Genomic DNA, 13,849 nt, shown 5'->3' on the forward strand with positions numbered 1-13,849 from the left:
ACCCAAATCTGATTTTTGGATGTTAGAAGTTGTTTAATTAGGCAGTGGTTTAAAGAACATCATAAAAAGCAGTAGCTTTAGTTCTAAACAGTGATATGTAAAGGCTGAAGTTGAAATTTGTTATAGAAATTATACTTAATGAAGAATATCCATATCACAATGGTTTCCACTGACCTATGTTTGGGAATATTTCCAAGCTGTGTGCTTAGCAGATTTTTCAGTACATTTTTTCATAATGTTTGCAAATAAGCACCTTAGGAAAAAAGTATAGTGTTCATGAAGATACACCTGGCTTTGAGAAACAAGTGAGAAAATAGCTGTCAAGCTTGCTTAACTTGAAAGCCCCAGTCTAGGAGCAAATGAAACTGAGGATTCGCTGGCTCATTATATAACCTTCATTTGAGAGATGTGATAATGGCCCAGGTCCAGAACTGAAGTCACTGAAGTCATTGATCTCCTGTTTGTTGTAGTGAGCTTTGTTTGGATCAAAAGCCTAGATGAAACCTAGAGTGGAGAGGTCTCCTGGGAGAAAGCACTGGAAGAATGTTTCTTTCACCTGGACTGCGGGTTTTATTTTGAGCTTGTTAAATAAATTAATCCAAACCTAAGAAAAAGGAGAAAAAGGAAGCCACCCCAGAGAGAGTGCAGCCCTGATTTACTTTCAGTGGGGAGCAGCCAGGCTCTCCACTGCTTCACCCCTATGGGCAAACCAGGGCATACTTTCAGGCCTAGCTGCTACCCTGACTCTGCTACAAGTTGATCATGATCACCCTATTTTGTGCAAGGCATTCCTGTGTGGCTTGACTCATCCCAGGACAGGTCAAACCACAGAAGAATTTCCCTCCTGCTTTGCACAGCCTTGAGTCACTCCAATATTTTGCAAAGAGTGGGAGGCATTTCCCAACAGCTGGAACCCTCCCAGGGATTCCTGGGAGGGTTCAAGCCATAACCCCTGCACAGACTCAGTTCTGTACACAGTATGGGAGACAGCCACTGCAGCTCAAACTCTCCCAGGGCTTCCCAGTCTGTGCAAAAATGGCAAGAGGCAGTCTCTGGAACAGGTTAAGGCATAGAGAAGTTCATCCCACCCCTTGTACAGACAGATGTTACTTCTATTCTGTGCAAGAGATGAGAAGCAGATGTGCTGTGGCTGGAAATATTTCAGAGCCGCAGAACACGTCAAGCTGTGGGAGACAGGCTCTCCCATGAGTAAGCTGATTGGTGGGACCCATTGGAGAGACGCATGAGTGCAGATTCTCTTACAAGTCAACCCATCCCAGGACAAATGCATCCGCCTGCAGCTTGCACAGACCTGGGTAGCTCTGCGCCTGTTCAGTGGCAGGGGACACTAGTACTGCTGTCTGAAGAGTCTGGGCAGTGGCAGTAGCAACATGGGCTCCCATCAGGCTATCAGTGCTCTTCCTCTCTTCTTCCCCTTTGTCACCTCTAGTCTTGAAATGATTTGCTTTATATGGGCCTTGCTTAATTTGTATATCCTTAGCATGATATCTTCACTCTTCCTTTAAGGAAAAATCCTTCTCTTCTGTAGTAAAAAGATTATAAAAACAAAGTTTTGACTGATATAGGCTAGGTGCAATGTTTAGTGCAAGAGGAAAGTATTTCTAAGGGTGATCTCTTTTGTTGGACCATTAATGTTGTTGGGATAGTTAGACAAGCTTTTGAATGCAAGATATTTTTCATCAGGTCTTGCATTCCAAAGCTCATTTAACTCTATTCCAGATACATAGTTGGTCCAATAAAAGTTATCACCCTAAGAAATCCTTGCCTCTCATATCATTTTTGGACCATCATAGGTACAGTTTTAGACCATGCACTCCTACACTACCTTAGTAAAAGTACATCTTCTGCCAGGCAATATGAGGGTTGGCACTGAGGGAAAAAACCCTCAAAAGCGTTTCATAGTAGTGTGTCCTTGTTAACTAAGCATTGGCTCTACTTTCCCAATCTATGTTGGCAAAAGAAAAGTGTATTTTAAAGGGTCTTTGTCATCACTAACCAATTTTTAAAGAGAGTAATCTTTTTGGAAAGCCTGCTTTTTCATCCTGTGTAATTTCATCTCTAACTTTCTCATTACAGCTGCATTTACTACACTCCCCCTGCAGCTAAGATGGTAACCTGCACCACAACAATTACATAAAACAGGGGTTTTCAGCCTTTTTTAATCTAAGTACCCCTGGTGGCTGGATGCTGAGCAGTGTGGAGGGGGAGGTAGCATGCAGCCAAATGCCCAGGGGAAGGGGTGGCAAGTGCACAGCTGGATGCCGGGGAGGGGGGATAGTGTGCTGCCAGTCACAGAGGATGGAGGCAGGGATGGTACACGGGTGGGCAGAGATGGAGTGTCGCTGCCTGCCAGGAGCAGGGCCGGGATGGAGCGGGAAGCTCACTGGGCTTGCGTGTGGTGTTGGCAGCCATTGCATGCGAGCTTCCCTGCCCCAGCCCTGTTCCTAGGAGGCAGCAGCGCTCTGCCCCCACCCATCCTCACATACCCCTAGGACCAATCCAAGTATGCCTCCAGGGGTATGTGTATCCCCAGTTGACAACACCTGAAATAAACTACTTGTTCTGGAATTATTTTTCCTTTTATGCACGGTTTCAGATCTCATTGAACCAAATAGTAAACATCTAATGACTCATATATAAACATAACACTGTTATCATATAACCCGAAATGACAGTAATTTGTTTGGAGGCAGAAATAAGGTCCTGAAAAATGTGTATATCAAGAAACCCTGTGTATTTTTGTCCATGATGATATGATTATAAAATAAATTGGATTAAAGATTAGATCTGAAAACCAGGAATTGTTTAGTTGTAACCCCAGCTCTATAACTAACCTTCATTGGTTTAGGCAATCAGTGTCCCAACCTTTCAGCTCTGCAAGCTCAATGAGGGGCATGGGGTTGGTCCACAGGCCAGATCCTGTGCAGGGTCAGTGTGTGGGAGCAATCCAGCAGGCCTGGATTTGTCCATGTACCACCTTGACCCTACATTGGCTTCCACATGCCTAGATCCAGCCTTACACTCGCCTGATCCCATGTGCCTGCATCTGGCCACACCAGCTTGATGCTGTTTGCCCAGATATCTACCACCAAATTTCCAGACCCTTGGGAAGCCCTGGCCAGGGTTGAGCCCCCCCCCCCCCAACCCCTCTTTTAAGCAAAGCATTTAGCTGCTTTGTTACATTCTTCTTATTTAGTAAACTTTTCTGCCTCACTGAGATTCTTATGAAGGAACTGATTAAAGTATTATTACCACAGCCTTGACATACATGTCAAGTGCATAAAATATCAATTCATAATGAAAGAAAAATGATAACAGAGTAAATCTGCCTTGGTGTTTCGTTCACGCTATTATCAGATTGGTGGCAGAAATGAGAGCTTACACTGGATGCAGTTGAGAAATGATTCTTCAGACAGGAGTCTCTGAAAAAACAGGCGTAAAAGGGTCAACATGTCAAAAATCTGAGATTTAATTACACTGACATTAGGTGGAACAAAAGCCTCTTCAAGTTTAAAGGTTAAGCAAGGAGGTAGCCACTAAGGACTTGGAAGGAAAATGTGTATCCACATATATACACAGAACAGGGTAGTCTCTCCAGAAATAGCCATTTAGAAAATATGAATTTAGGAAAGTTTATGGAAGTTGAGCGTTGTTTTCTAGTTTGGAACAAAGACAGTCTTGCTCGTAAATATTTCATACAATCTAACCAATACACTAAACTTTCAAAGATAATCAGCAACTTTAAGTATAAAGTGTACATATGTATGTTTGTGACATTTTCAGATTGTAGATTGAAGTGTACAGACTTCTTTTTACAATTTTAAAGAACATCCATGAGTAAAACACAAAAAAGAAATTATCTATCCAGTAATTCTGGCTTGCTGTACTATATGCATATCAGTAAGGTGACAGTCATGCCCACATGCTCTCATTTCTGTTATTACTTTTGCTATTGTATGACATTTACTACCTGCCATACGCTCATCCAGAAATAGTATTACATAACCTCAAACACCACAGCTGAAAAGCATGTGGTGCGTGACATGTTTGTCACTGTGCTAGAACACATACCTTATGCTGTGATAAGCATTCGACAAGGCACTTGTTATGACAGTTCCTACCCCCAAGGAATTGACAGCCTAAAAGACAGATAGAGATAAGACAAGATGCACCTGGTAACCAAGAGGTGATGGCAATTACTGTACATTATTTTTTCTTTTTATTCACTTACTCTGCCAATCTTTCCCAACACTTTTTTAATAAGCTGGTGCCTTGACTGGTAGGGTGTTTTTGTGTCCTGAGTAGGATTCTGATTTAGGAGAAAAGTGTTGAGTTGGGACTGGGTTTAGGAGACCATTCTTTACAAGATGGGCAGGAGAAAACAAAGCATAAAGACCGTTAGATTGTCAAATGCATCTGCACGAGACGTTTACTGCAGAGTTGCCTAATTAGCAGTAAATGTCTTGCATCTACACATGCAGGGCTATGAGGCTGGAATAAACTAATAAACTCCATGTAAATACAAGTACTATCTTGCTGCCAAATTTTTTACTTAGCAGTGTGTACGCAGACACTGACATGGCTGGCTGGGGCACAACGGTGCTACAGTGTGGGGGCTGCCTGCTGATTAGCCACATGCTATAGCACCCTTGTACCCCAGCCAACCATTCCACAGCATGTTGAATCAGATCAGAGCAACTCCATGCTGGCAGGCTGATCTCCTGGGGCCCTTGCCAGCTGGGCTGCTCCAACAGTTCAATGTGCTGTGGTCCCGGGTGCATGTGCAAACAGCACAGCCAGGAACAATATACCCCACGGTAATAAGCACCAGAATTTATTGCTCCACCCTAGTTGCACATGTAAATGTGCACAGACACTTATAACCAGAACTTTGGGGGAGAAACCTTCTCTCCCACCCCCAGGTGTTGCCTTTGGGTTACCATTGGTGCTGCCCATGCACTGAAGTTGTCCCAGGGGTGAAGCCTCTAAATTGCCATTTGTAATATTTGCTCCTGAGGCTCTCTGCACTTGGCAGATTAGGTCTGTAAGGAGTGAGTAGGGACAGTAGGACTACTCAGGGAGAATATATTTCCTCTAATTCATTTTCTAGTCCTGTCCCCAGCTGTGCCGATTTCTCTCTAACACTAACTAACATTTTTACCATGACACTGGAATGAGATTTCAAACCAAACTGTTGCTTAAGATTCTTATTTATCCTGATAGTATCTAGGCTTGATGTGAAGTCTTGTTTTAAGCACTCTGAAGTTGTTAGGTTTTGCAGGGTTACTGCTATGCCACTAAGATGTTGTCACCCATTTTAGCTATTCTAAGGCTCTTCGCTTCTCATTACTGCATCCTTGTCACATTTCACCAACCTCTCCATATGTCTATTCTCTTATTCCCTTCAATACCTTCTATCTTAGCTGTCTGCTCTGGTGTCTGTTTGTTGGAGTGTTTTTGCCCTCACCTCTCTCCTGGGAGTTGTACAACTTTGTGTGAAATCCATGGCCACCTTGTCTGTTCTTCCTCCTTCACCTCTTCCTGATGGTAATCTTTGAAGCTCTGACTGAAACACAACCTGCTCCCTGCAACATTTCTTTTACCAGAAGTCCTCATTAAGGATTGGAGCAGTGTCAGAATGAGTTATGTCAATAAATTCTCAGACTGAAGATAGCATTTGTATCATAACAGTTTGTTACTGTATATTAATATGGCTACAATAGAGCAACAGAAATTACTAGTTTGAGTAACTGGAAATTGCTGTATCATTTTTTAGATTTTTTTTGCCAATTTTGCTTCACTGATGTCCTATTTTGAACTATAAATTAAATTTTATGAGTGCATTAAATAAGTACTGAGACTTAGCAGGGTTACAGTTCATTATAACTCTTCTGAATTTCCCTGAGTTTAATCAGAACACTAGTTATTTTTTTCAAACTCATAACGGGGAAACAAAATGTTGGTAACTGGCTGATTAATCTTTCCTAATTACCATTTAAACTAGGACGTTTTGATGTCCTGCACCTGTGCTAACATTGAGGTCTCCTTTGAAAATGGATCATGTTTAACATGACTTCATAGGTTTCAGTGAGGCAAGTAGACCCACACAGAGTTGTATTGAAATAAGGAAGAAAGAGCATAGGAATAAGAGTCCACCTGTACCAGACTAATTGCAGAATTTGGTACTTAATTTGCACTGTTAAATACAAAATACCTAGAATCCATTATCTTTAGTTGTAGCACAATAGGTGGCAATGATTATGAGCAAGTATAAATGTTGATCAGGTGCAGTGTAGCTCTTAAAATATTGTGTTTATTATAGTTTCCACAGAGCACAATATGTAAATCATCTAAGACTGTGTTGATACATCTTCAGGCAAATATAAGCATTTTATCTGAACATCACATTAATTGATATTATATTTATAATTAGAGGGGGAAATAAGCTATGCAACCTCTTGGATCTTTTTAAATATAGTATCTCTTTTCTTATTTTATGTAACATGGGTATCTTGTTTGCTTTGTGATAGCTTGTTTGTCAAATAATCACAAAAGTAAGAAAGCATGTAAGGAATCTGCTTCACAGAAGAAACAGGAGGATAGCAAAAAATATGGTAGCTTAATATACACAACAGGTAATAGTAACCCTATCTACCTCCATTTGCATAGAGAACTTGGGCAGAATTTCTCTATAATTCTGAGTGAAAAGAGATAAGATCACTAAGGCTATTGTTTGTGTATTGTGCCTCCAGAAAAGCATGGGGTCAGTATTAGGAGGTGTTCTCATTGTTTATTATGCTTTGTACTTCAGCTGTTAGGAACCGACCAGTTCATTAAGGGGTTTGCTTGCATGAATAAATATTTGAAAAATCTTTCTATGGACCTAATGAACAAATGAATAGAATGCTGCTCTCAGTGGTAGGAAATGACACAACAAGGAGCAATGGCCTCAAGTTGTGGCAAGGGAAGTTTAAGTTAGATATTAGGAGAAACTTTATCACAGGGAGAGTAGTAAAGCACTGGAATAGGTACCCAGAGAGGTTATGGACTCTCCTTCCTTGGTGATTTTTAAGACCTGGCTAGACAAAGCAAAGCCTTGGCCAAGACGATCTAGTTGGGAGTGATCTTGCTTTGAGCAGATGACATCCTGAGATCCCTTCCAAGTCTAATTTTCTATGATTCAAAGTTAAAAAAGAACTTTTGCCATACTATTCTTACACAGAAAGTCCAAAGGATTGAAAGCCATGAGGATATTGTGGTGATGGTGATAGTCACTTTTGATGGTCTGCTGAATGGTATATCTTGAGTTGGAGGATGATATATCTCCAATTCAACCAGTCATTCATTTTACTCTTTAATATTTTGGATGGTTGGCTAGAAATGACTGAACTATCAAAAGAGCAAATAACAGAACTGAAAAAGAGGAATAGCTAAATAGGACACATATAAGGCAGTAGACTTCATAATATGAAGCAAAGACATATTTAGGACTTTAAAAGAGAAGGGATCCTGCATAGGCTAGTTCTCTACCCCTTCCCCCACAAGCAGTGTGTGAACTGTCTTAACAGTGTGGCATATTTTGGCACTAACCCAGTATTTAAATGAATATAGCTATCATGCCATAATGTTTATCAACATTTCATTCTTTTAAATCCTTAATTTTCAGGAAAAGATATAAAAATTATAATTATGACTAAGTATTATTGCCATCACTGTCTTCTAGCACATGTGAAAGTACTAGGAAAAACTAGAGGGACATATTAGTACAGTAATATCAGTAAACGGTTCACTAAAATGTATACAAGCCTGTCCAACGATTCCTAAATCAGACTTGCTGCTGGCAAAATATTCAGAGACTTTACTCTTCAACTGAAATTTTCAGAAAACTTCTATCACGTGCAATTTTGAGACTCACCTGCTGAGATTTTGTGATTCAAGTAGAACATAAAGGTCCTGTACCACAATCTGTCAGATGCCCACCTGAAAAATTAAACAGAATGTAATAAACATTCCTACAAACTTTGACAAAGTAACAAGAAGTCAAATTGGAAGGCCCATATAAATGACAAGTGCCTGTTTATAACTATACCAGGCATGAAAATGGTTATTCTCAACTTTTTGCTGGGTAATCTCCAAGGTATAACTGACTTCAGAAAGAACAAAGAGAGACATATAGGAAAACTGATGAAAAACAGAGGGTGTGGAAGAAATCAAACTTCGCATTGTGGTTGAATCTGAACTGACAGAGCCAGCTTTTCTGTATTTAGGGCTATACTGTGATCACAGGGAGGGGAATCACCCACTTGTCTGTTTCAAAGGAATCCTCCCCCTCTCTAAGTTTTCAAGCATATTTATACTTAAGACAGATAAAGAGAAAAAAAATACGACCTTGGAGAAACTAAAACAAGTTTACTTAATTGGACATCTGTGCACAGGGTAGTAAGACATGCAAGATTCCTTATCTCAAAATATGTAACTGAAATAAGCAGTATCAGCTCTTCTGGTCTTTGTCTGTTTTCCTAGTCAAGTAGGCCAGAAGCCCAACTAAATGTACTACCACAGGGGAGTTTGAGGCAACTCTGGAAAACACTGGAGAGTCAGAAGCTAGTGGAAAAGCTTATGACAACTGGAAAGCTCTTGGAGGCATTTTGTATCAAGGGAAAAAATGTACTGGTGAAAAATAGTGAATGTAGTCTTAGGGAGGGCTCAGGGAAGTCCAATCCTACTCAGAAAATATACTATATATTATAAAAGAGAGAATTGGAGAATATATATATTTTGAAACCCAAAATATGGTAGTGAAATTTAGTGCAAATAAAAGTGTAGTTTACCAGGTTCTTCCAACTGCTATCCAATGGAGAATATAGCTGTCAAGCCAAACCCAAAGAAGGCAAGATAAACCATAGAGACAAACACAGGAGATACTAAAAACCCACTGTGCTGATAAATGAAGACAGTTGTTACTGAAGACAGAAAAGTTGTTCCTCTTCTCACCCGTGCCAGTTTTTTAATCAAGTAATTTCATTGGAGTTGCTCTTGGTTGACAAAACTGCAAGTGAAAAGAGAACTGATCCTTACAACTTTTATCATATCACTCTGAAGTTGCCACCTAAGAGGAAAACTTTCATCTGTTACTCTAACCTACCATGATGAAACAGTTCTAAATTTCATAGATTTCAGAGACATTAGGGCTGGAAGGGACCTCGGGAGATCATCGAGTCCAGCCCCCTGCCCAAAGGGCAGGAAGTCAGCTGGGGTCATAGGATCCCAGCAAGATAAGCATCCAATTTACTCTTGAAGGTGTTCAATGTAGGTGCTTGAACCACCTCCGCTGGCAGACTGTTCCAGACCTTGGAGGCTCGGACAGTAAAGAAATTCTTCCTTATGTCCAGCCTGAAACGGTCTTGCAGGAGTTTGTGACCATTTGACCTCGTCATCCCTTGGGGCGCTCTGGTAAATGCACTATCAAGAGACTAAATTATTAGTGACAACTCAGAGACTAGAAATTAACCTGAATTGACAAATCTCTCATGATTTGGCAATCGTAACTAGGATGGCCAAGGTAAGATATCATTCATGAACCTCTGATTGATAAGATATCTGGTGCTGCCAACTATGGTCAGTAATGATAGAATTCTGAAATTTGGGTGCCTATACACATGCTTCAGTGCGTCCTAATTAGAATTCATTGGAGCAGACTCGATTAATTGAGTCTGCTACTGAGTCCTACTTAGAATGCTCCAGAATGCTGCAGCATCTTGTGTATTCAGCATCTCCAGATTTCAAAATGGTGGTGAGGGTGCTTTAACTAAACCTCATTGAACAAGTTTTAGAAACATGGGATGCTGAATAGAAGAGATGCTGCAGGATTTTAGTTAGAGAGTTTCCGGAGAGCCAATCTAATTAAAATGCACCCCCCCAACACACACACCATCCCTTCCCTACCCCAGAGCACACGTATCGGCACCCACATTTTTCTCTCTCAGTATATAAGTTTTGGACTGTCAGAGGCAAATACTAGTACAATATCCTACATTTTTTATTTTAAATTTTGGTCTAGAATTCTTGTTTGCTTTTCTTCCCTAAGAAAAATATAATGTAAACTTTCTTATCATATTTGTTTTGTATGACTTTCACATCAGGATAATATTTCTGTAAGGCAGTGGTTCTCAACTTTTTAGACTCGAGGCAACCTTCATACCTTCTGTAAATTGAGTCATGCTCATGCGCAGATATATACATGTATGCTCCCTAGTGGGAGATAGGGAAAAGACTGGGCTCATTACCAGGTCTTGGACTTCCCCCTTTGTAAAAACTGTAGAACAGGCAGAGGATTTAAAACAAGCCAAAGTGGAAAAGAGCTCAACACTGACAGGAGAGCTTGATGCTGACCCATCAGAGTTAAGCAGCACATTGATAAGTGTTTGTTTGGTTTTGTTTTAATAAAGTTCTCTCAGCTACTTTCATGAATCTGTCTGCTCCAGTACATTCTTCCCAAGTGTCCTTTTCTGTAGTTTTGCAAACCCAAATTATAGTTTGGGGCTTGCAAAACCTCTGACTCCACAAGTTTCTCTAATCACCACTTGTCATGAAAAATATGCTTTTGTGAAATGCCCAGAAGTTCTGTAGCTCCCTGTACAACTGGTAATGAAGTCAAGAAATTAAGACAGTGTATAAGCCAGCCCTCACCCCACCACCAGCCTTTTTTCTCTTCTCTTCTGCATCACTCTGAAAAGACTATAGTGATTAATCTGTTTTATATATAACATCCTAACATCCATGTTTCCTATTTAAAACTCTGTTGTGTATATATACATGTTTTATTTTAGATTTTAGATTATGGGAGAAGTCCCAAACTTGGTTAAGAGGAGGGCTGTCTCACAGATCCCCATGCCCCGCAGTCATACAGGCAGCTCTGCCTCCAACTGTGGGCAATGTGTGCAGCCCAGATCTTCCCTGCTGTGGAGGCAGTGTGGGCCACTTGGCTCCCCTCCACTGCCTATGCAGCAGAGTCTCCTCTTTGACTATATGCACAGCACAGGCAAACCGGAGGCTTCCCTCTGACCATGCATGCAGCAGCAGTAGCCTGCTATCTCCTCGCCATGGGGGAAGCATGACCAACTGCCCTTCCTCCTGGCCACATGTGTAGCAGAGATAAACCAGCCCCTCTCATGTCATGTGGGAAGCCTGGCTCTTCTCCTGCTGCCCAGGACCGGGGTCAGGAGGGAGGAGAGCCTGGAGATCCCAGCCACTGCTGGTTCAGGAGCAGCAGCTAGGCAGGGACCCAGGGGTCACATTTTAACTCCTTGAGGGCTGGGGGACTCTATGCGACACTGCTCAGGCCACAGTTGGAGTACTGTGTCCAGTTCTGGGCACCGCACTTTAGGAGGGATGTGGCCAGCATCAAGAGGGTCCAGAGGAGGGCTACACACATGATCCAGGGACAGCAGAGCAGACCCTACGAGGAGAGGCTATGAGACCTGAACCTGTTCGGCCTTCACAAGAGAAGGCTGGGATCTGGTGGCCATCTATAAACTTACTAGGGGGGACCAGCGGGGAATGGGAGAGACCCTGTTCCCCCAAACACCTCCCAGAGTAACAAGAAATAACGGTCACAAGCTGGCAGAGGGTAGATTCAGACTAGACATCAGGAGGTGCTACTTCACTGTCAGGGTGGCTAGGAGCTGGAACCAACTTCCAAGAGAAGTGGTGCTGGCTCCTACCCTGGGGGTCTTTAAGAGGAGGCTTGACAATTACCTAGCTGGGGTCATATAAGCCCGGTATTCTCTCCTGCCCAGGGCAGGGGGTTGGACTTGATGAATCTATGGGTACATCTATGAATCTATGGATATAGCCTGCAGGCTACCAGTTGGGACAGGCGTTTTGGAGCAAAATAGCAGGTTTTGTGAGAGAAAATACACAGTAATTACTCTGTACCATCTTTTTTTTAGTCTTTCAACAGGATGCAGAAGTGCCACAAAATGAATTTCCTATGAGACAACATAATTTTAGCAAAATTACTTTGTTTTCCTAACAACAACAACAAGAAGATCACTTCACTTTTAGTCACTTCATGCTAAAACTTAATGTTTTATTTGTGGCTGATGGAGCATGAATCTGTGGTCTCTTCTCCCACTAATTTGATATAGTTCCTTGAGGCAAAAGTGATCTCACCAGGGAGATAGTCACAGGATAATGAGGTCATAAGGCAAATGAACTACATGTCTCTTGAGTTCAGTGGCTAGAGATTAACATTAAACATACATGAAATGAAACATGATATTGGGAACCCCCCCCCCCCCCCCCGCAAATATAACATACAAGCTTTTGTTGGGAAGGCAGAATGAAGAATGAAAGATTTAAAAAAATACCATACCAATAAGTAATTGAATATAACAAATTCTAAAATGCAGAAAACCTGACAATGAACAAGTTATAATATGCAAAAACTACATTTGGGCTTCACATGTACTGTATTTACTCAAATATAAAACCAGATTTTTTCCACCATTCAACACGATGTCGACAGCATGGAGAGGGTCCAGAGGAGGGCCATTCGCATGATCAAGGGACAACAGGACAGACCCTATGAGGAGAGGCTACGGGACCTGAACCTGTTCAGCCTCCAAAAGAGAAGGCTGAGGGGGGATCTTGTGGCCTGTTATAAACTAGTCAGGGGGGATCAGCAGGCATTGGGGGAGTCACTTTTCCCCCGAGCACTGCCAGGAGTGACCAGGAATGACGGTCGCAAGCTGGCAAAGGGTAGGTTTAGGTTAGACATCAGGAGGCACTACTTCACGGTCAGGGCGGCTAGGGTCTGGAACCAACTTCCAAGAGAAGTGGTGCAGGCTCCTACCCTGGGGGTGTTTAAGAGGAGGTTAGATGAACATCTTGCTGGGGTCATTTGACCCCAGTACTCTTTCCTGCCATGGCAGGGGGTTGGACTAGATGATCTGCTCAGGTCCCTTCCAACCCTAGAAACTATGAAACTGTGAGGGAATCCCCTCATCTTATATATGAGTACACACATGGGGAGGAGGGGTTAGATTTGGAGCCACAGCCACTGCCCTCTCACTTGTCCCCCACCCCCATAGTCTCGGCACCCTACATGCTGCTTACCTTACCTTCATAACTCCATGTCAGGTTGGGGCCCCACTCTGGTTGGGAGCAGGGAGCACAGAGCATGTACTGCATCCAGCCCCAGCTCTGTATCATAGCAGTGGTGGCAACTCTCACCCTAGCTCCAGGGCTAGCATTGAAGCTCTCACTGCCATAACAGATGCTGTGTAGCTAGACTGGGACTGGAGCTAGCAGGTGCTGCTCAGGGCTGGAGCAGGACCCCAGCAGAAGCCAGAGACTGCAAGGGGAAGGTAAGCAGCAGTGACAGTGGGGATTAAGCAGGGGGGTGGCAGACAGCAGAGGGGAGGTGGCATGTGAGGCAGCGGGGGGGTGGGCAAGTAGTTTGGGGGGAAATGTCCGAGGAGTTCAGACACCAAGGGGAGGGAAAGGCATCATGGGGTGCAGGCATGGGTGGGGGGAGAAAGGAGGGCAAGTGGCAGGGGGACCAGGTAGGGGGAGCAGAAACTGGGGAAGGGGGGAACAGGTAGCAGGAGGTATGAGCATCACAAGAGGGGAAGACAGGAATGTCCTGGCATTGTGGAGGGGGGGAGGCAGGCAGTCAGGGTGGATGGTAGGTGATGTATAGGAGAGGTGAGAAAGGGTAAGGGACAGGCCCCTTGCTGGCTCCCATCCTCCATCTGCCATCCTGCTGCAGAAATGGGGATGAACAAATTTGACAGCCTTCCAAAAATTAGATTCTAATTGTAGA

The 13,849-nt window shown here is 42.8% G+C and overlaps 1 protein-coding gene and 1 long non-coding RNA gene across 2 annotated transcripts in view; one reads left to right on the forward strand and one right to left on the reverse strand.

The window, feature by feature from the left end:
* LOC149874316 (uncharacterized) overlaps positions 1 to 8,003 on the reverse strand; it is an 86,091-nt gene extending 78,088 nt beyond the window's left edge. Inside the window, exon 1 of the long non-coding RNA XR_016443793.1 lies at positions 7,937 to 8,003. This is a non-coding gene — a long non-coding RNA (uncharacterized LOC149874316). The remainder of the gene's footprint in view (positions 1 to 7,936) is intronic.
* ROBO1 (roundabout guidance receptor 1) overlaps positions 1 to 13,849 on the forward strand; it is a 796,429-nt gene that overhangs the window by 303,564 nt on the left and 479,016 nt on the right. The window lies entirely within an intron of this gene.

The sequence above is a fragment of the Crocodylus siamensis genome, chromosome 1, assembly GCF_052110815.1.
Source record: "Crocodylus siamensis isolate JL-2025a chromosome 1, ASM5211081v1, whole genome shotgun sequence".
NCBI lineage: Eukaryota > Metazoa > Chordata > Crocodylia > Crocodylidae > Crocodylus > Crocodylus siamensis.